Source organism: Pelmatolapia mariae, linkage group LG2, assembly GCF_036321145.2.
Source record: "Pelmatolapia mariae isolate MD_Pm_ZW linkage group LG2, Pm_UMD_F_2, whole genome shotgun sequence".
Taxonomy (NCBI): domain Eukaryota; kingdom Metazoa; phylum Chordata; class Actinopteri; order Cichliformes; family Cichlidae; genus Pelmatolapia; species Pelmatolapia mariae.
In genome coordinates this window covers 17,316,113-17,340,656 of record NC_086228.1, presented here as the reverse complement: position 1 = coordinate 17,340,656, position 24,544 = coordinate 17,316,113, and the positions used below count along the sequence as shown (strand labels likewise).

Here is a 24,544-nt window from a genome sequence, read left to right as displayed (position 1 = left end):
GTGACATCAAAGACAAATGGTAAAAAAACAAAAAACCAACCCCCCCCCACCCAAAACAGAGCCATTGGGTCTGACCAGAATCATACAGCACTTGCATTTGAGACTATGCAGACTGCTAGATGTGGTGGATACCAACAGAGTCATTCTCTGCAGTAGCAGTATTATTAATATGTCATATTTATGTCTTGACCATATATACTTATTGAGGTAAGTCTTGTGTTGAAAGTACACAGACATTTCCGTGAACTGGACTATTTCATCATTTTGAATTCAAATCTAGAATCTTGTTTGGCTTAAATCTTAAATTAAGTTAAATAACCAATACCAGTACAAAATGCTTGTAAAGTAAAGGAAATTTTCCAGTCAATTCCACTAATGCAAATGCGATTCTTTAAATTACGTAAAACTACTTAGCAATGATGATTTCCTTTCCTTTTAAAATCTTCTGTAATGGCAGTGGGTTACCATGACTGCAAACACATAAAACTATTGTGTCCACTATTTTATATTTATAAATAAAAAATGGAATCTCAGTGAGAAGCAATCCCTCGCATTTTAAGGACCGTTAAATAATGGTGGTGCAGAGTCAGATCAGTCTCACATAGATCAGTGCTGATTGTCATCAATTTGTTGTTCAAATGTAACTAAAACCACACATGCACCGTGAAAGCTGCTGAAAATTGATTTTAAGTGTAAGCTGGGGATGCTGGGGAACATGTTAATTATCTGTAATATATTATAAAATATTATATTATATATTATAAAATAAAATAAAAAGGTTTTTTTATATCAAAATTCACAGTTACAGAAATACATGGATTTATCGTGACATACCTTCTTAGCTTCCCAATATCAAATGTCCATAAGCTGTTGTAGAAGCACAGAAACCCTGTGGAAAACGTGTAGTGTGACTCTATGCACAGGTCACTTACTCCAGGGTCTGAAATAAAACAAAAGAAACACAAATCAGAGCAGACATGGTGAAAGAGCTCACGACTTCAACTGACTCAGCATCCACAAATGCCCAGCGATCCAGGATAAACATCCTTGAAGAAATGTCACTCCAAGGAAGTACATTAGCTACCACACCCGGATGGTAGCCAAGAAAAGACTAGTATGACATACGCACAATATTTTTCTCCTTGCCTGGTCAACTTGATCTTTTTTCTTCCTAAACAGCTGCCAAAGAATGCCTCATTACGCCATCATTTCAGCTGGAGAAGACAAGTGAGTAGCATTTGCAGAGTGCATGCAATTCAGTTTTGCAGCCTCAGATAGTGAATGTGCCTTACTTGACTGTACAATGTTAAAATGCACATCAGCAACAGTTTTAAGATAGCTCCACACTAGAAGAGCTGACTTTTTGTCACTTTATTTCACAGAAAGGCAGGGAGCCAAATATTTACTATTTTCTGTACTGTCTATTTAATCTGCAGTTGTCATTGCTTCTTTGGTCATGAATGGCTGAGAGCAGCAAGCTTAGTTAATGATAATACTCCAAAATTAGTCATGTTTTTTTAATGACCATATAATATGTAAAACTATAGTTGACAAACTATAGTTGATAATCATGTTGCTAGGCAACCCAGAGTTGCAGTAGTGGTTTTAGCTTAATTTCTATGGGGTCAAAATGACCTCCTCAGTGGTTCTAGGTAGAAATGGTTAATGTTTTGATCTCATACCATGAAATTCAATATTTGATGAATAATACCCTTTTAGGAAAATTTAGGAAATATGAGTTTATGGCATTTTAATCTAACAGCTACAGAAATTCTAAAATGCCAACATGGTCAAAATTACCCCCTTGGCAGTTCTAGTGCTAAAGACTGAACTAGTATAATGAAGGGGAATTATCTTGCTGACAATCACTCTTTTTTCTTTATTGAATGGAAGAAATGTACAATACGAAGCCGTTAAGAAGTGAAAACAACATATCTAACCATGTTCATTAATGCATCCACTGGATCATAACAGATTATGAAACAGTGAAAGATAAAACATTTAGGGCCCAGTGACCTTGATGCTAGGTGGAAATCACATACCATTCAAGTTCAGCAGCACTTGCTTAGTGATTCCACTTGCTAAGCCACATTTGAGATATTTAAATAGGCCATATCTATTATGACTAAGTTTTTAGGTTAATTTTACCTCTAACATAGTTCCCTTGGCTGCTGACACTTAAGGAGTGCTCACCTCTTCCACTGACATACCAGCGCTGCTATTTTCATCCCACCCACTGAACAGCCTAATCCACTGTTGAAGGATTTGTGTGCTGTGGTACAAAGCAATTGTGCTGTGGCGAAATGTGTGTGGCTTAATTGGAGCAAAGACTTAATGAGGGCCCTTCGAGGATTATCATCTCTGGCTTAGAAATGGCCCAGGTAGCGAAAGACACGGTCAAAAGGATCAGCTCACAGCTTTCAAAGTGGAGTGACTGTACTGAACCGAAACTGTGCCAGCAGAATTGAAAGTTGTTTTTATTTTTTGTTGGGTTTTTTTTAAATTGTTGTTGTTGTTGGGTTTTTTTTTCCATTTGTTTGTTTGTTGTATTTGTGGGGAAGTTCTTGGAGAGAAGTGAACTAACGGGAAATTATCCATTTGGAGTGTTTTCAATTTGACTTTGGTGCAATATTAATAATTTGAACTTAAACAGCTCTAAATAAATATCTTTTTAAGTTCATCGTTTATTATTTATCATATTAGTCTAATGGCATGTAACATGGGGATAAATACTTTTTTCTACAGGTTTAATTATTTTATCATCTAAAATTGTTCTAATTTATTTCGAGAAACATACACTTTTGGCTGATTTGGATATGCTGCCACTATAGTATACAGACAAAGTAGACACTTCACTAGCTCTCCAAGCAGTTTATTTCTCCAAGGAGCCCATCTCCACCTGACAGCCAAAGATCAGATATGACTGACCAAGATAAACGTTAGGCTCTAAAGTCAGATCAATTCAATCTAGCAACTGTCCTCGCCAAGAACAAAAGGCCACACTGTCAACAAGGCTCAACTCACCTCAGTCTTTTTGTCCTTGTTACGTAAATAATAGAGCCAATGAATAGCTTGCTTTTCAAAGATGATAAACTATCTTTCCCAAACCATAAATTGATTGCTATTTAATTTATATGCTTTTTGCTGCTGCATGATGTCTTTTCCTTCCAGTGAAGCCCCACGGCTACAAGTGGAACATAATCAAACGTTCAATCACTTGCTTGCTTCCTTAAACCTACCCAGTTTATCATTGCTCCCCTGCTGAATTTATCACCTTGGTTTACTTGTTCATCTGGCATGAGTTATTTCAAATTTCTATTTTGTAGATTTCAAAGTCTGAAGTCAGCCAGATTCGAGAGCAGTCGTCATCAGTTATGCTGTTAATCAGCCCAAGCTGCATTTTTTCTTAATGTAAGCAGCCACAAAGGACAAGTCCAAGATTGCACATTGAACTGAACTGATGACATAAAAGTGCCAAATGAGGCTTTTAGGTATAGTACTATTGTGCAAATCTCAATTACATTGCACACACAACAAGGAACACTAGTGACAAAGATTTCTCTCCACATTGTGTCCAAATGTACTTTCTTTGTGAATGCACATTTGATGGTTATACATATGTACTGGCATTGACTATAATCATATCAAATTTTCCTATTATTTTTTTTGAATAATACGCACAGTAGCTACAGCTCACTCACTTTTGTGATACTGTGTTTCCTACATACAACTTCAAAAATTAAGGCAAATGTTGTAACTGTTTGATATTATTAACGCAAACGAAAACAAGTTCCCTTTTACAGAATGCATGATTAATTTAATACTTGAAACTGTCTTTTTATAGTGTTAATTTTGAGGGGCTATTAAAGAGCTGATTATAGTGAAAACTCCTTAGAGGTTTAATACAAACTCTGTATCTAGTTTGTGTTTTTTTGTTTGCTTTACTGCATCATAAATGATGTACATTATCCCAAAAATCCAGAGAGTACCTTTTCTAATCACTTTTGCAATGTAAATTACAAATACATTAGTTGAATTTAACATACAGCACAGATCACTTAATTTTAGACACTAAATTAAAGTATGAGTGCTTAAAAACATGTCATTAATTAATCAACTTCAAGCAAAGTGCAGTAAACATTAAAAAAAATAATCAATCAAATCAATATCTAGTGTGTCCATGTTTTACCTTGCATGGGTTTTTCAGTTATTCCAAGTGACATTGAGAGCATGCTGAGACTGGACTGAAGAATAATCAGTGAAAAATAATTTACATTAAATGCATTTTAAAAGGAATGAGTTTGCATTGCCAATAATAGATGATACTGTTAGTTAGTGTTTATAATAAAAAGACAATGGAAATGATAACAGTTGAAGTTTTGCAACTTAATTGGACATTGCAGAGCGGCTACATGTTCATATTGCCACTTTATAAAAGGTGGTAACCTCTGGTCTCATTTTTATCCGTGTGCACAAGTGTACATAAAAAGGGAATCAAAAGGAAAGGTTTGTAAGGAAAGCATCAGTATTTTAAAACCTAAACAGACAGAGAGAAGATGAAGGAAATTCACCAGCTTTAAAAAAAAAATGTATTTAAAGACAGGAGGAAAATATCCTGCTAAAAAATTGTGTATGTGTCCCTTTGGCCCCATGCTGAGAGATCAGTGTCCACCCCAGTGTAATGCTGCCAGCGTCTTCCCAAAACAAATGTTTATTGCATGACTGCTTGCAGTACACAGTGCCTGACTCAGACTCCTACAGTTTCTCAACCTTGGGACCTTTTTTATGAGGTCACTTCTGAACAATTTGCAGTGAGACAACCAAAGATAGCGTGACCCTAGTCTCTTGTATAGTCATTCTTTTTCATCTCATGATTCAATAGCTTGCAGAACCAGTAGCATTCACTTGAGGTAATAATTTCTGTATGCCTTTATCAGTCTTTCACAACATAGTGAAAGAATTTTGGGCCACTCTCCTTTACAACTTTACTCCAGTAAAGTAAAGACCCTATAATATTACAAAGTGAATATTAAAAAATATTAAAAAGACAACCCTATAGCGAAGCACCAGTCAACAGTGGGAAGAAAAAAAAATCCCTTTAAACAGGAAGTATGTAGGTACTGGTTGTACACCAATTTTTTTTGTCCCAGTCCAAGCCTGCCCATGGCATGGCTAAGCACTTCATTTAGCTTATTTGAGGGCGAAATCGGTGGCCAATAAATGACACGACCCTCCGGTATTTTGGCATCTTAAGAGGCATGGTAGAAGGCCACCACCACTAGCAAAGACCCTCTGTTGTCAGGCCAGAGATTGGTGGAGGTGCTGGGAACACTGGTGGCTGGGCTGAAGGTTCACAACAGCAAAAGACATGACAGGACCTCTCAGGAGGCCTTGCTGGCACTGAGCGGCAATTGAGGAAACAGAGCTCTTCGGCATGCCAGGCAGGATGCCAGCAGCAGCGAAGATGGAGGCCTTCAGGCGGCTTGGTTGGTAATGGAAGAGGCGATGGGACTCCTCTGGAGGCTTTGGAGGAGGCCAGCAATGAAGAAGATGGAAGCCCTCTAGAAGACAGAGTGACAAGGCAGGGTGGGATACCAGCAGCTGAGGTGGAGCTCATCTGATTGAGCAGGAGGCCAGTGATAACAAAGCAAGTGGGATCCATGTGGTGGTTGTAACAGCATCGAAGGGGACCCTCTAGAAGCCAACAACTGCACTGAAGGAGAATCTCTGGCATCCAGTGGTGAAGGTGATGGGATACCATGGGAGGCTTATCTGAGAACTGATGACAGCAACAGGAACCCTTCTATGACTTGGCAAGAGGCTGGCAATGATTGAGCAGGCAGAATCCCTCAGGAGGCTTGGTCTCCTTGGCCTGTGTAGACAAACTTGAGCTCTTGGGCTCAGGCGACACAGGACCCACTGGCCTGGGCTCAGCCTACTGGCTTGACCTCAGCTAATAAGGGACTCATTGGATTAAGCTCAGGCAACACAGGACCCACTGACTCAGGGTCATGCTACTGGGGCCGCATGACAGGGTGTGGAGTCTCTCCAGGCTAGTGCTGCTAAGTAGGACATGCAGATGATGCACAATGCACACAATGTGGAGGAGCTGGGGCTGAGCAAGGCACACACCATCCAAGGGCTGTGCAGGGGAGCAACATAGTCAGGAGCCTTGCTTCCTTCTGGAAGCTGGATCCACTCCTACTTCCTATAACCCCACCAACGATAAGGCTGGGCCTGATGAAGAGCTGACAAGGCTACAGAGCAGCATTGCCTCTGACAGGCCAGCATCAAAGTTTGAAGACCCAGTCTAAAGACCTTTGGCTGGTGAATCTTTCTCTGCTGCTGAGCTCCACGTTTCATGCCTTTTTGTGGTTTTGTGATTGGAAAGCTGGTGAGAAGATGGTGTGCTGCTGCATCCACCACAAGAAGCTGGTTTGCAGCTGCAGTAAATGCAAAGAACTGGGAAAAAGAAAGAGCCGGTTCACAGGCATGCAGGCTTGAAATCTCAGGCAACTGAAGCAGTCAGGGGTTCTCCTTAATTATGGCATTCAACACGGTCTGTGGTTTAGCTGTCATTCTCTTAGGGGATGGCTGTGAGGCAGGCAGGATGTAGACCCAAATGCAGGACTATAGAAACTCAATTCAAATATTGAGCTTTAATGTGGATTAATCACAATAATACAAAGAGCTCTGAAAACAATCACTGGGAAGAATCATCAAATATGAAAATCAGGAATCTAAGGGGAACGCAAGGCAGGGAGACATACGACAAAGGAAGTAAAACCTAATACAAGACACTGAGAAAAAGAATTACCAAAATAAAACAACAGAGAAAACAGAGAGGTAGACACAACACCAACCCACAGCAACTTTACAACTTTACTCTTGTTTTTGAATTGAAAATAACTAATAGACAATATCTAAAAAACAAAACTAAAGCACGGAACCCTAGGACCATGACAGTGCCATGCATGTTATATTTAATCAGTTAATAAAAATAGATTAATCATATTTAAAATTGAAGTAGGAATGTGGTCTAAAAGGTAAATTCATGGAATAAAGAATTCATTTTTTGGTTCATTTTTTTATTTCATCCTTTAAAAAAAATAAACAGCATGCGTTTACATGTGTCACATATAATAAATTAAAGTATTATATTTGCATTGTGTCCCACTGCGTCTGATTACACACAGTGGGACACAATTTCTAAATTTCTGAATTTCTTTTGTTTAATTACTTGCAGACATGTAATGACTGGGAGGTGATTTAAAACTGTTGGCCTAAAGTCCTCACATCCTGTCACACTAAGCCAGAGATGACACGAGACTCAGTGAGCCCTGATGTGATAGCACATGCCACCAAATCCACAGCTAATTGGACACTTCCTTCACAACAGCCCTGTGGTAAACAGCAGAAAGCAAATAACAAGCCTAAGACAAGGTTCCAGAATGAACAAGAGGAAATAACTCAGATAACAAAACCAACAGCAGATGTGCTGTCCTCCGCATTATATTGTGTTTAGAACAGCAACTCGTCTTTGACTGTATAATCCTCACCATTCTGCTTAACTGATTAGCTTTCCCGTGCTTAACAGCTGGTATCTTAGCCCAATTTGTCTGGTTTGGAAATGTTAAGCAGAACCATGCCGGTTGCATTCTTTATTCCAAATGGACATTTGTGTGTAGAAAATGGTCAGCAGCCAGGTACTGAGGAGGGATTGCACATGATCAAAAAGGATTTCATGGAAGCAGATTGAGCGAAAAAAAGACTTATGGAAATATCACAGTGCATTGTGCTGGATGCCTCAATGTTCATGAGCCACTTCACATGAGGTTCAATGCTGGAAGATTTGGAAGGATTTAGCAATGCATCCAGAAGTTCAGCAGAAATAGTTTGTGCTGAGGGCTGAAATACAGGTGAGTAGTTGGCTTACGATTCAAGTGCCTCAAATGGTGGTAAATTAAGTGATTATTTGTTTATATATTTTAATTGTTTCTCTGCCATAATATTGGATAACACTCCATTCACTACAAAGTGTAGGGAAGTGGAGTTCATGTATCCAATTACAGATCAAAATCAGCTTTCAGTAGTATGTAGTACAACAAAAGTATTGTGAATTTAAAACTAACAATTCAATTTGATTCAATTTTATTTATACAGCGCCAAATCACAACAACAGTTGCCTCAAGGTGCTTTATTGTTGGCAGACAATAATACATAGAGAGAAAAACCCAACAATCATATGACCCCCTATGAGCAAACAGTTTGGCAACAGTGGGAAGGAAAAACTCCCTTTTAACAGGAAGAAACCTCTAGCAGAGCCAGACTCAGGGAGGGGCAGACATCTGCCGTGACTGGTTGGGGTGAGAGAAGGAAGACAGGATAAAAGACATGCTGTGGAAGAGAGACATAGTGAGTGAGAAAGGTGACTGAAGAAGAAATACTCAGTGCATCATGGGAATCCCCCAGCAGCCTACGCCTATTGCAGCATAACTAAGGGAGGATTCAGGGCCACCTGATTCAGCCCTAACTATATGCTTTAGCAAAAAGGAAAGTTTTTACCCTAATCTTAAAAGTAGAGATAGTGCCTGTTTCCCAAATCCAAACTGGAAGCTGGTTCCATAGAAGAGGGCCCTGAAAACTGAAGGCTCTCCCTCCCATTCTACTTTTAAATACTCTAGGAACAACAAGTAATCCTACAGTGAGAGAGTGAAGTGCTCTAATGGTACTATAAGGTCATTAAGATAAGATGGGGCCTGATTACAATGAAAAACAAAAAACGTCCATTTCAGTGTTAATAGAAATACAAAAATTTGTGGTAACAGAAATCATCAAAAGCACCAGATCTTACAACAAATCAAATGGTGTAAAGAAGACATAAGCATGTTTTTTGTCTCTCATCATGCTTCTCCACATCATCGTTAGAGTTATAATGCTTTGAGACATAACCAAAAGCATGCAGGCAGACAAACCTCATGAACACAAACTCAACAAAAGACAGAATGAAGTAAGATGCAAACGTCTTGTTTACTAAAAACTATGAGAATGTGATGATCAAAATAAGAAGGAAAAGTAAAAACACTGGGAGCTTACATATAAAATGAACAAATAGAAATGTTTATACACAAATTCCCTATTTAAGCATCCTATGTATTCTACATTACAAGATTTGATATAATAATACAGTGATGATTCAGTATTTGCTAATGTCATGTATATAGTACCCAGGTATGATATAAAGAGCTTGTCATATGCTTGACACCTACTAGTTACAATTGTTAAAAAAAACAATAACAATGCTTATAGTGCGTTTGATATGAAGTATCAAAATTTAAAAACTGTTGGCACTCAAGTGTTCATATTTGTGTTGAGAGTATTGCACCCCATATGGGGAGCATATATTTGAGGAAACTGACCAAAATGAAAAGACCAACCAATGTAAAAAGAAATAATGTACCAGTGCTTTTATTCTGTAGTTTCATAAGCATTTTCTATCAACTAAGAGCTAGTCTTATGAAAATTTAATTTCATGGGTGACAATGAAGCAGATGGAGTGTTCATTTCTGGACAATTAGATTGCCTTATTTTAAGAAAGAAATCTGTCTCTAAATGACACTAGAATTTATCCTGTACTACTGACTATGGTATTGCTTTATGACAAGCAATTGCTGCTGTTACAAAAGAAAAATCCTAAACATGTTCAACATGGCATGTTGCATGTATGCCTGGGTCATTGTGCCTCATATAGCAATGAGTTGCTCTTGATTTGTGTGCCCTAGGAAATGTCTGCTGCTTCAACTTTACCCATCTGTGTGACCCACAAACAATTAAGCATATCTATGATCATCATGTTTCACACAAATGCCTACCATTTATGCAGCACTTTGTCTTCTGGAATCCACAGTTTAGTTAACTGAGTCCTGAGTCCTTTTTCCCCCTGTATTATTCCATTTTTCAGGAAAAAAAAAGGACTCATGCCTATGGACTGAGCATTTGCACTTTTGCATCAAAAAACCTTTGAAAAGAACAGTTTATAAGTAAAGAATGCAATAGAAGAAAGCATTGCATTATGTAATACATAAGAAAACATTTTATCCTTTTATATTCACTATGGGAAAAAAATGAGAAGATGGAGGTAGTGTTCCTAGATCAAGTTTAAATACTGAATTTTCAATAACATTAAGAAGTACATAAAAAGTATATAAGAATGTATAGATAGATAGATAGATAGATAGAGAGATAAAGAGAGAGAAAAGTAGATAGATATAGATATATATAAAGAGAGAGAGACAGAGAGTAAATTTTACATCCAAAAAATCTTTTACAAAAATCTTTTACATCCAAGCTCCTTAGACTTATAATGAAAACAATGACAAAGATAGAGGTCATATAATTTGCTTTTTTAACAGTGCAGGATAATAATGGCCTTTCTGCAGCATCAGCTGTCGAAAAGGACAGTCCAATCAAACCATCACTGCTCAAACATTCATCTCATAGATAAAAATCTCTTTGGTGTTAGCAGAAATGTCAGACGTTATCGGCATCCTTTTTAATTGATTTCTCTCTGTCTTCCATGTAGACAGGTACTTTTTGGCTACACTCTCAGTACAGTGTGCTTGTTGCCATCAATGACAGCTGCCAGTGAGACCCAAGGTTGTGCATCTGTAAGTTAACAAGATAGAGAAGAAATCCATTGGCCCATGTCTGTTAAATTTATTTAAAGTCCCTTTTTTTCCCCCAGTTTCCTTCGTCCAGGAAATCAATTGGCTTATCACCACAAGCAATGAGGTTTGCTTTGGCTGATAAGAGAAACAGTTGACTGTGGAGTCCTAATTCAAAAATTTTGACTTTCATAGTGTAACTCTTTTAATATCCCACAACAAATTCATACATTTTATTGTGGGACCGTAATAACGTGAATAATAGGGTGCTTGTTTTCCGCAAAAGGTATGAACTACATTAAAAAAAGAAGGTCAAACAATTGGCATTTCATTCAAGTTCTGATTTAAAATGAAAGCGAAACTGAAAGTAAAACGCTTATTTAAAATGGCCTTCATTTGGTGCACTGAAAGTAGTTTTGCAGCTTTTTTTCTTTATTGTAAATTGCATTTTAACAATATATCATATTAAAACTATGTTCAGCAGTGACAAAACAACTGTCACTATAAAATCATTTTAATAATCTTTTAATGTGTGCATTCTCTTCCTTGTTAACTACTGGATGTCAACATTTTTTATTTTATTTAACAAGACTGAATTTAGATGCTGACCTTTTAGATATTCAGTGTCTTTGATTATTGTGAATTTGGAAATATTATTTTTCAAATATCAAGCTATGAACACTGGTGAATTTATTACTAATGTTTACCGCTTGTGCTGTTACACAGTGATTTCCCAACATATGCATCTTGCATTTACCACTAGTTGGTTAAAATGAATAGTTATAGCATGTGGCACTTCACATTTATAGAACAATAATGCAACATTAACAGGCCACATGCCAGTAACACATGCTGGTGTATACAAGTGTCAGGGAATGGACAACTACATTTGAAGGAGGCAGGTCTCTACTGTTGTTTGTGTTGTGTACATTTGACATAATGAAAGAGAATGAAAGAAATTAAATAATATCCCAGTAAAATAAAACTACTTGCAATGGCTTGCAAGAAAGACTGACATTCCACTCCTGTAAACAACTATAAGCTTCTGTTTCTGAGAGAATCAAAACAAAGCATTTACATCAGAGGATATTTGTATAAAGCTTAGCCACGCTCAACTTTTCCCCCAGTGTCAATGGTGCCTTTTAAATCTCTGCAGCTTAGCAGGCAGTGCCAAGTCTCGACAGTAGGTCCCATTCATAATGACTAGCTGCCTATTGCTGTCCTAGTTTTTAAACTTATATGTCTGAATAGCTGGAAATGTAATAACCATCCACACAGTCAATATTGTTGCTGCTTGCTTGTTTAATTAGTGATATTACTTCCTTCTCCCACTGCCCACATCAAAACACATATATAGAATAACCTCAGTTTCCCTCTTGTTTTCTCCAACATCTATTTGATTTGCTCAGTCTTCACCCTGCAAAGGCATTGCATCAGGAAATGGTGTAGACCCCACTGACAAGAACTTGACACTTGGTGGATCAATAGAGGATTGAATCTTCACTGCACCAAAAGTCAAACTACCTCTTAAATCAATGGCTGGGAACTACTAACGGGAGAAACATCCTCTTATTTTGATTTTTATGTTTTTGTTATTTTCCATTTTGTACAATGCCATTATATAAAAGTTCTAGGAGAAATAGGCTTACTCATTGTATGTCTGATTTACAAGTATTCTTGTTTCTGCAGTTCCTTGTGAATAAATTTAAGACAATTTACCTGCAGCTTTCTAACAACCTTTATTCATATGCAAATTAATTAAATAACTGCATTGTAATTGTATTAATTAAATAAGTGTAAATAATTGTATTATATATTTACATACTAATGTTTCAGATGTTCTTCTTCAAGAGCAATAGCAAATGTATTTCTTTAGCAAGGGATTTGGCTCAGAGAAATAGTCATGTCTTAAGCCTGAATCTTCTTCAGTGATATACAACAGTAAAGCAAATCTCATGAACTTAATTTATGTCCTGATTATGTCCTGGGGTTCCATTTTGACAGTTATTCTTTACTGGTAGTAATATATTGTGACCCATGTGAATCCTGAATTCAACAACAATTATTATTTGGATTTATACTTTGTTTTTTCTTCAGGAAATAAATGCATAAATGAATAGGTAAATCATATTGGAGATTATGTATCGGAATTTCAGGAGTGGGACCACGCCTCCAAACACACTCCTTCCGGTTGTCATCTATATAGGTTCCCCCCAGTTCTGCAAGCTGTTCATTCCCGTTTACGTGCCCCACCCTCCCTCCCTCCTTGTTCTCAATTCTTTACCTTCTTCACTTCTATTTCGTACACGGGATCTGCCAGGCCCGGGAGCCATCGCCAGTCCCCTTCGAGGCCTTCCCCAAACCGCAGCTCCATTCATGTCCAAGCATTCACCTTTACCTACTAAAACGCTGTCAAACCTAAAATGAGGACGAGGGCCCAGCTAGTGAAAAATATTAAATGCCCCAACTGTGATCCTCCATATTATGATAGTAATTTTTCATATTTAAGGGCTACTTTTCTTTTTTATAAATATCAAAATAGAAAAAATAGAAACAAAAACTTTGGGTAAAATGTCAGTACTTAAATGTAAAAGTAGATGTGAGAGACTGAGCATTTTAAAAACTGAGCTGCACAATCAATTTAGGGCCACCCTGACCAGTTAAATGCTCTGGATTGTAATGAATGTCAAAGGTGAGTGTACAAACAATCCAACACATTGACACCTGTTCCAGTGTTCCAGCTTGTAACATTTTGCTACTCTGTACGTGTGTGGCCTTTTGCCATGCTAACCATTAGACCTTTGCACAAATCATTAGCAAGGGTGCTGTGAAGACCAGTGATAGAATCTATAATCTTGGTCCCTTTATCTGGCTACCCAGTTTAATGACCGGACAGGTGTTAATGATGATGGAGACTAAGGCTGGTTCTGATCAAGCGCAATGAGTTGAGTGTAATGGACTGAAAAGCTTGCTTTGGAACAAAAGTAAATTATGGCCCTCACAATCAATAGTAATAGTCAAGTCAATAGGGCTTTGCTCCAGTTCTCATCGAAATAAGGAGCAAACCAACGAATTCTTCCTCCTCATAATCCTTTGTTTTTATGATAGATAAATAGATAGAGAGAGAGAGAGAGAGAGAGTCAATTTTACATACAAGAAAACCCTTTTAATGAAAATACAATGAGAAAAGATAGAGGACATATAAATTGCTTTTGTAACAGTGCAGGGTAATCGCAGCCTCCCTGCACCATCAGCTGCTGAAAAGGACAGCACAATCAAATCATCACAATCAAATATTCATCTCAGAGCTGCTCTTATTTTCCTCCTTACAAATTCTGTACATGTCCTGATTCATTTATCAGCTTCTCACAGTACTCTTTCTGTCTTCACACACTCTCTCTTCACTCATTTGTACATTTCTATCTCTTTCCTTGATCACCCTAACCTGCTGCACATCCTTTCCAGCTTGATCAACAAATCTTTTTGTCCTTCCTCAGTGTTTAGTCTCACATACGCTTACAATAAGCTTTAATCTTTGCTTTTGTTCTATGCCTAGCCTCCCAGTTCTATGGTCTACTTTTTTTTGTCCCACTGACTATACCACTGTTTCTTTGCTAACCTCTGTTTTTGAATACTTTCTTATGCTTGCTCATTTCACCACCAAATCTCCTTAAGGGAATATACATGATGTGCATATAAATAAGGGCCATTGTGAGGGTATACACTGAAACAAACATTTTATCATTTCTTCCCAGCTGTCTAATGGCAAGAGGGATGGTATACCTTGGCTAGATCATCAATCTACTGCAGACTTCTTAAAACTTGCCATCACAAACACAATGTTAAAATGATGAAAGTAGGCCATCAATGTCATTTTAACCTTCTGGTATGCTATTATTTGCAAATTAGTCCTACAATATTTTGTTTAAAACTCTGATATTATGTGATTATTTGACCTGGCAATAGAGGGAAAGTTGGCCAAAAATTATAACCATTTATCATGCCTGTGCTGAATCTCGAGAAAATCTAACAATTGTTTTGTCATTTCACTAAAACACTAAACCAAAAAAAGGACAACTTTACTGTTGATTATAGGGTTACCACAGTTAGTTAGTATCCTAATTTAATGAAATGTCTCATACACTGATTTGCATGGACACGAAATTTTGAGAGACAATTACAAACCGATTAAAGGACTGCATCCTTTCAATATCCCTCTTCTGGCAAGGCTTTGTGGATACGCAGGGCGTGAGACAGTGAGTCATGAGACATATGGGAGATGGACTGAACACTGCTTGGTGTAGCATGGGCGGAGAATAGAGCTGGTAATCAAAGCTGACCAGCCATGAGAAGCTTTATTTTCAGACACTCTTTTTATTGGAAAGGGAGTCTGACAGATCTTTGACAGTCACTAGAAAATATTTATGGCCTTTTAATGTGCGTGTTTATGTGTCTATGTTTTAGTGCTGTGGCTATGTCCTGTCTCACTCGTAGCCTTACTGTTTGTCAGTCCTATCTTGTTAAGCTGTGAATGTAGCCCATGTATAAGCAAGCATATGAGTTGTGTTTATTGCCACTAAAGAGGGATAAATACATTATCCCATCCATTTTGTCATTTTCTGAGTGTGTCATCCTTTCAAATCTTAGTATTACGATCATCAGCTTTGTGTATGAAATTAGTTAACTCTTCTATTTTAGTTTGGCTTATAAGAAGGGGTCAGCGTAAAGCCTCTTATGTCACAGTAAGGCATGAGTCATCCAATCTGGCTGAACCATACAACACAATAATAAGGCTATAAAGAAGAACAGGAAGGTGCTAAAGCAGACAAAATAAAGCTATTTTTCATTCTTATCTCATTTTAGTTTTTACTTGTTGTAATGACGGAAACCACAGTGGCCCTTGTAATCAGCCACAATATCCCCCAATAGACCAGTAAAGGAGCGGAAAAACCCTAAGTAACAGAACTATTACTATTTTATCTCCTAACACACTAGCTTGATCTTAGGAATCTCAGGTTAGCCCACACAGGAGCTGATAAAAGCCTTTGTGCCTTACCTCAAAGGAACATGGTTTTGTAATTCTCTCTGGCAGAAAGTTAAAAGACACACAAATGTAAAGCTTTTCTGTTTCCATGCTCTGACAGGTATGCTCACATGCTTCCAGACAAGAAAACATTTTTGGACTTCTTTGATAATTCAGCCTGTCATGGGTACTCAAGTGGCAATAAGGGTGTTACTACTGACACCACCAACAAATGAAACTACAAATCAAAAGTGTTATTATAATATAAATAATGACAAGGTTTATTTGTATATCACCCATCAAAAGCAGTGTGCAAATATGTTTTACACAGAACACAAAAATTCACAGTCATGTATAAATACATAGGCTGATGTAGGTGTAAAACTGAACAAATGTGTGATTAAAAACCAGTATAGCATGAATAATAGTTTGAGTGTCATTAAAGGTTTCTGTTGATTATATCCTAGAAATAGTTCTCATTAGTTATCCTCACGACATGCTCATTAATGTGCATGTTACACCCCTTACTCAAACTTTTCCAATTCTGAGGAGGTGAACATAAACAAATTTCGACAGAATCAAGGAGTTGCCTCATTATCTCAACCAAAGTGACAGGAAACAAGGGAAGAGATCATTTCATTTTTTTTTATTATTATTCCCTCACAAAGCTCTGATAGGTGTAAAGATTATTTATTGTAGAGACTATTTTTTAAGAAATACTGCTCTTAATGATTTTGCATATCACCTGGAAGCATTGTTGTCTTGTTTTTATTTATGCAAGTAATACAGGCTTCCTGCTGTACTTAGTGTACCGCTTGCATCCGCAAAGGGCTTTGTCTCTGATCACATGTCCTAGTGAAACAGTTTAAAAAAAAAGAAAGAAGAAAAAAAACATGTTTCAGGATTGTTTGAGTCAATGGTTCTCATTTCACAAAAACAACCATTAATTGCCATGATTAATTAAAAAGAGCATATAAAGGAACTATGGAAGAGGTAAGGTGATGATACATTTTAAACAAATGATATGTTAGACAGTAGCCTTGGGAAGCTATTAAGAAATAGAAAACAATGGTTGAAACTCTCTACGCCTTGCAGGCAATTCATTTTTCTTTGTCTAAAAGAAGATAGGGGGTGCGATTTCTGCAGGTAATTGCTTATGTTAATCACAGTCATATTTGAGAGTGGGAAGAACCCTCTGCCGTTCTTCTAAGCAAGCAAGGCCATTGGTCAGCTGCCCCTTAACCAGAAAGAGCTTCGGTGACTAATTACTGCACTCCAGCTGCCTACACTCTCTGGAGCACTCATCCAGCTTCTTTATCCAAGCACTTATTTTCTAGTCTCTTCTGTAATCACGTCAGTCCTTATCCAGTTGGGTAAGACCATTACGTTGTCCTTAGATTCTGACAGTTGAATGTAGTTCTCATATGGAAAAGAGAAAAAAAAAGGGGAATGTTGCGTTCCCATAAACACTATTTTTTTGTTTTATACATATCTGATATAAATCAGATATCGGATTGGTATTGTTTATACTATTATTTTCTATGAAATATCAACCACAGTTTGTTTCCAAGGATCGCCGTTCTGAGTCAATAATAGCAATACCAAATGGTAATACAATACATAGAAATATGAATAATCATTCAGTACATTTCATTTTCTTCTCCTTATGGGTTGTTTGGATTTTTACTCGATTCTCTAGCTTATATCTGTGCCCGTTAAATTAATCCTCCAAAAATAATTAATAAACTACAAGGAGAAAATCCAATCAATCTAAGGGGAATAAATAGAAAACACATTTACAAATGATAAAAGAAACAAAAAAGCATTGAGGTTGACTTCATTTTGAAAATCCTAATTATATCACCTTATTTGTGGAGCATACAAAATAAAGGCATCTTTACAACACGCCTAAACATGGCGCTAATTTAAATAGATTTAACAGGCTACATGCTATACTCTGGGCCAATATTAAGTTAATGTAACATATAGTGTGCACTGTACCAATTTTGTTTTGATCTAAACCTATAGCCGGAATCTTGAGTACTGCTCAAAAATGGGTTTAGTATACTGGACCCATTTTGGAGTAATATTCAATATAAATACCAGTCACATCAAAGAACAAAAAACTGCTATTTTGAAAAGAGAGGTAGAATCTTCACTCCAGCCTTTAAGAAGGGCCCAACATCACACAATTTATTCCTTGTTGTAGTGACTCTTTAAAACTATCCACACAGGCTCTCTGTGCAATTCCCTGCATGGGCATGTTGTAGAGCAGTATTGATTCTTCCTTTGTTTCCAGGTTTTAATGTTTCTTCATGATGTACCTGCAGCTACCCAATATTCCTGTTCATTTTTTGCTATCTGTTTGAAAAAGCACCTTGAGTATAAAATTTAACTTTTTATGTCTACATCTTCTTTAAGATGACCTTGTATCATCAGTGATAGTTTTATACACAATTATATAAACATTTTTGTTTTATGAATGCGTAGTATTAAACTATATTGTCTTGATGCATGCTCAATCAAATCCTAAGAAGTGTTTAGTTTGGGGGATTAAACCATATTGCGTTTCGTCCAAGCTTTTTTTAATTTACTTATTCTTTGAGTTCAGTTTTATTCAAATAACCTCTTATCCTTGCCACCAAAAATCTTTTATTCCAGTGCTTCACGAAAGAACGACCATGGACCTACTGTTAGGCTACAGCAGTCAGCTGTGTCCCAACCTCCTCAAAGCAATCTATATAGCATCCACTTCCTCCAGGCACTTGGGAAGCTCACTTAAAGACATCAATACTTCAGGAAATGAGACACAGAGCAATGGCTTCAAAGACTGAGAAGTTAGACGCCTGACCGAGATGCCCTTACATCTTATTTAAGGCGTTGCTGCTTAGTGTAGCAGAGATCATTGAGTGAAGTGCTTTCTTTCTTGTTAAAAGATCAACCTGCACGGGATGTCCAGTCAAAAGGTAGCAAAGTAAGGCAGTTTTCCTACTCCTGTTCAATCAACTGTATGTTATTTGTGCAATTATGAACACAACAATATTTGTGAAATTGTTCTTAAAAATGATAATATAAAATATATATAAAATGATAATATATAATTTAAACTGAATATCAACTAGAATAACCACAAATTCAATTATTTCACATTACACAGTTTTTTTCTCTCACTATATAGACAGTATAAAACCTTTGAGTCCACTTTTGATTTAGCCAATTGTGTGTCACAGACTCTATTTAATTTGCCCTCAACAGTCCATTAGTTTTTGTTGATAGATTCTCAACTATGCGCTTCAATTAAGTCAAACTTCCATCATAACGTTTAAACACCTTTTCTAGCTCCTATTCACAGCTGAAGATATTCAGGAGTACATGAGGAGGATTAATCCTTATGTTTAATATTCAGATAACTTCCGTGTCTCTTTCCTGGAACATTGCACTGCCAATCAAATGTCAATATTCGACCACTGCCGTCAACAGCCTTGGCAACAGAAAAAGACAAGTGTACTGGGAATTCAAATCAACTGGCATAAGAATGACAGAGGAGGGACTTGGCAATAAAAGAGTCAGAGATAAAAGTATCACAAATTACTTGTGACAAATGGCCCACAATCTATCAGTTTCTAGTTCCAACTTAAATTGATGCAATATGAAGACGCTAGGATGCAAACGTTGACCTAGTCTGCCTCAATCTGATGAATAGATGTTTTTTGGGGGGGGTTTCAGATGAGTGATACAGTTTTAACAGACACAGAGCTGAAATGTGCCTCAGAGGGTGATTTCAGACATTCCAACAATGCATAATCTTGATGTCCGCTGCAACTCTCGTCCGTGATTGATCATGTTGTCAGGACGTCCGTATATTGTCATCATGGGGCTGCACTCAGTTATCACATGAGCTCAAATTTATGCTTTATTTGCTATCTACACATTCATGTCTATTCCAGCAGGCAACATAGTTCAGCTCCACTGTCAGTGGAGAGACATACAGAGACACTGCAGCACCAGCATGGAGACTAACATCTGAGATAAAACAACAGCAAGCATGAGTCGTAAATTTCACTGTGTCAGATCGATAAGGTCGATAATCACTTCTCTTGCACATTCACTTCTAAGTCAGAGCTGAGAACAATTGCCCAATAGTCAGTGGTTCCAACCAACAAACTACACTTGTGTGTTAAATCGGTTTTGGAAAACACTGTTATCAGGTGACTGATTATGCACAAGAGGAGTGCATTAAAAAAGCCAAAAAAAAGTATTTCACTACTTTTTAAATGGGAATTTAAATATTAATATGTATTGTATATTTAACTGCCCCCTGTTTTTGTTTTACACATGCCTTCTCACTATGTTTCTATCTCATATGTCACATATTTGTCCTTATTTCCAATAGATGAAGCCAGGTGGAAATATAAAGCCTAACCCTACTCACCCTATTCAGGTTTATTTGCTGATCTACATAACATCTAATGCATCCTTTCATGCTCTGTCACCTCCTCACTCCACAGTATGGTGCTGCTGACTGTCTGTTCTCTGTAAGACGCTCTGATGTGGCAACCTATGCTCCATTGCTACTGCTGGGCCCCTGGTGGCAATAAAGTTGGAAAGTGATGGTGATGTTTTGAGAGAGTTAGGTTTGCATGAGCGGGTATGCAGCAGGTGGCATTAAACACATTTAATGTTAGTGTTGACCTCAAGGGCAAGCTCCAAGATTTTAGATTTATTAAAACATCTCAAACGCAGTGTAATTCTTTTCATTTTCATTTCTGTGGGCCTGTGAGACTGTGCATAATATAAATCACAGCCATACCTAATCCTGACTTTGATCTTTCGAAAGAAACTTAAAAAAAAAACCCACTTCCGATGGCTCCTGTGAAGTCTTCTTGTATTGTCTTCACCACAATCCAGATGCAATAAATTCACTTTGATAAAAAAATTGTTTTCTTTGAAAGGATTAAAACACTGCACTGGCCTGTTGGTATCTTGTTGCTGCCATTTTTAGTTGTGCTCATGGCTTCATTAAGCCTATCTCAAAGTCAAAAAGAAATCTAACATCTTGGCCCTTCTAATATTCCACAATATTTCCACTTGGTCAAATTGTATTTTTATTGCTTTTTCAGTAGTGCAGACAGTTTATAAGTATTATTTTCATTGTACAAACATACCAACTGGAACAAAATATTTTTCAAATGCTGTTTGACGTCAGTGTATTCTAGTCGCTTATGAAACAATGCAGTGCAGGTGTTCAGCAGAAGAAATTCAAAGAGCAGAATTGCCAATTAGGAAAAGAACCTTTTAACTCCAGGGCTTCCGGCTCTCAGCTTTGAAGTCAGTTTCATATAAATTCATAGTCTCTTGAATTTATTTGAACTTCACCACATTTTGCATATTGCTTCTGCTTGATAGATATTGTTCAGTCTAGGAAACACTAATAACGTATAAGAATTCTGTTTTTTGAATTTTCTTCTCTAAAGAAAACTTTACAAATGCTGTCTTAGTAATGGGCATTCTTAGGCATTCATTCCTAATCACGTATTCCCAATCAAGTATTAATGCAATGCTTAGAAAAATACTGTTGGACAATTAATCCAGTCCACTAACTAGGGAACACGATAAATCGTGAACTTACTTAATAAAGTTGCCTTTTAACTAGTAAAGTAACCTTGCAGGGAAAACATGTTTTAAGTGTATATACATAACATATATTATTAAATTTACACTTCTCTGCCCAAACTATTTATGCAGGAAAAACTGTTTAGATTTCCTGTCAATTTCAAATGGGATTTTAACAAAATAACCTTTTGTTTGCAATATATATACCCTACTGAAAAGCACAGAAGTTAGAATGCAGTACTATTAATTTACCTTAGCCACTGACATATTGTTTGAGCTAGTACTTTAAATTTCCTTTGATAAAGTCACTGGCTTGATAAACATCACATCCCTGTAAAATAATAATGAAAGCTATGAGAATACACACCAGCTATGGTTGAATAGTTTCTCTTTACCCATTCACAAACAAATGAAAAAGTGTTTCTTCATAATCAATCAAATCAAGTAGAACTTAGTAAAACTCACTTCAATTTTCTTTTTTGTATTGGATCTGTTTGTCATATCTACTACTGAAGAAAAGAACAAACAAATAAACAAAAAAACAAAGATGACATCACTCTTTTGGCATTTTCCTTGATAATATCCAACAAAGTAGCAGCAAAACAAATATTCCAAATGTGATTTTCTTTTAAAGTAAGAAGACATAATATGATTTGCGCCTTCATTCTATGTTATACAGTCGTATTTATTTGAAGCCTGGCAAGCAGTCTGAAAAGCTTCAGCTGGTATAGATCATTTTTACTGTCATCACAATGCCAGTAGCTGCAGGCTAGAAACAGCAATGACTTGTTCCATTTTGTCAATCTCCCCAGAGCTCTCACAGTTTTACTAGATCTCCACAAACCTCAAGCAACATCTCCACTTCATGTTTGATTAGATGCATTGGCAATTAAAATCCAATATCAAAAAAATACCAGAGTGGTTACCACATGTATTGTTTAAGCAAAACATATAATTAGCAAGAGATTCTGGTGTAATTGGCAACATCATGCTTTATTGCTTTCCGTTCCACCACACTGTGTTCTCCCCCCTAACGTTGCCAGTATAATTTGGTACTGCCGGATTGGCACAATAGTTGGCATGGACCTTTGAGCATGGAATTATCATGCTTAGCACAATGACAAGGATTGGTAGAAGAGAATGACTTCATGGTTCTGTATTTTTGCCCTTGGGTTTCAGTCACGGTGATCAGCCCTTGTTTAACCCAAGCCACAAGCACCTTTTTATTTATTTATTTTTTCACCAAAATCACACTATTTTCATAAAGAATAACTGAAAATAGCAGAAAATGCTGACATGCTTTACATTGATGCATTAAAGTGGGTCTTTTAAAAAAAAAGATTTTCAGACGCTCATTAGTTCTTCATTACAACATTTTACAGTGCTGAGAAATGTAAAAGTCAATGTTGTTTTTCAAGATTTGCTCTGACTGTCAGCAGATTACTGACAGATTACTGTGAAATAACAGTGTGTTCTGCTGGCCTATTTTAAAAAGCCACCCACGGATTCACCCGCTATCAGTGCACCTGCGGGTGACTTTGTGTGTATGTGTGTGTTCCATTTTGTCACAGGTTTCTTACTGTCAAAATTGGTTCTCTTATTAACAAAAGAAAAACATAAACAAGCAATATGAGAATACCAAAGAGTCAGGTTTCAGAGCTTTGTTTTGCACACCAATTTCACAAAATTAAAGCTATTCTTGTTTTAATTTTCTTTTAAGCAGGTACGTCTGGAAATCTTTGACCTGTGTCTATTCATAACACTAAGAATATTCATAAGAATATTCATAGCTAACACATGGTTACCCAAATCCATAACAAGTCATGCATGAAGCCCTGCTATTTTCCCCTGTGGAACACATTTATTCATGCTAGCAGAGACACAAAAGATTAACTTACCATACTGGAACAGAGGCAAAGAACATTTCTGCTTGCTGGCAGGATAGTGGAAAGGTGCCTACACAGATTCAGTCTGAAACATAAAAAGGAAAGACTTCTGTAAGGACACGCAATATAAATGACTTATGTTATTACACAGGACAGACACATCAGAAACATTTGAAATGTCAGCATGCAAGAAGCTTGTGTCATCCACTCACTGTACTCAATGTCACATTTAATAAGAGCAAACACTGAATGCCTAACACAAAGATGTGCGGTACAAAGAGATCCTTGACTTTATACAAGTCACTGGGTTGTTTCTGTGCATGTTAAGGGAAAGATAACATAAACGGAAATGCATTAAACAACTTTGCAAAATTTGAGATTAGTAGTTAATTCATTACAAAAGAAAGTTGTATACACTGAGATAGAAGCTCAGTATTTCTGAACTACTCATTTCAATTTGTAAAACTTTAATATTACATTGTGCAGCAGAATCCACACTGTTGAATTAGAATTAAATGAGTTTGTTCTAAACGGTCTATTCCATGAAACGATAAAGATTTACCAACTGCTTAGATTTGGAGCAAATATTTATACAAGGTATAATTGACGTGCAATAATTAGTATTCATGAGCAGTTCTGCATCACTGTAATATAAGACAGGGTTTTCAATCAGTGTGATAAAATACTTTGACTTTTCATTACTGGGTTACTTAAAAAGACTTCATGTCAATTAAATTACATATTCCATGAGTAAAAAGAGCATCCTTTTTGCCTAGCTCCACCAACCACTATGTAACAGGCTTAAAAAAAAACTGTGTTCTGTTGATATTTTGTACACATTCAGTATACAAATGTACCTACACTGCGAGACAGTTTACAAACAACACAAACAACCATTTTTGTCATTTCAGTTGAATTGCTATGCCAGTTGTTTTCCCATAAGCAGCACTGGTTGACTTCTACTTCTGTCAACCAAGAACTTTAAACACAAGAAATATGTCTGTGTGTTGCAGCATCAAATACATCTCCCTGTCATTTAAATACTTTAAAAAACATGCCATTCTCACTGTGGAATTTTGACATTTTGATCAGTAAAACACAAAACCAAAAAAGAAACAAACAAACAACTTGAACTAATGTTAAAATGCAGCTTTATTGTTTTAATTTCTAAATGCTAACACATCAGTATTTTTCACTTGAATATCACTAATATATTTGATAGAATTGCATTTGACGTGAAGAGAAGTATAACAAGCACAGAGAAACCTCAATCTGCCATTCACTGCATTTCTTCCTCTCTGACAGCAATGTTTAGAATTAATGAGATCTCGAGCCTGGTTTACTCTGAAAGGTATGAG

General features: G+C 36.8%; 1 protein-coding gene across 2 annotated transcripts in view; it reads right to left on the bottom strand.

Moving 5' to 3' along the window:
- lingo2 (leucine rich repeat and Ig domain containing 2) overlaps positions 1-24,544 on the bottom strand; it is a 196,348-nt gene that overhangs the window by 135,144 nt on the left and 36,660 nt on the right. For both annotated transcript variants that reach the window (XM_063494146.1, XM_063494153.1), the window contains exons 2-3: positions 23,199-23,271; positions 835-940 (exon numbers count right to left, since the gene is read on the bottom strand). The gene's annotated coding sequence lies outside the window, so the exon portion shown is untranslated. The remainder of the gene's footprint in view (positions 1-834; positions 941-23,198; positions 23,272-24,544) is intronic.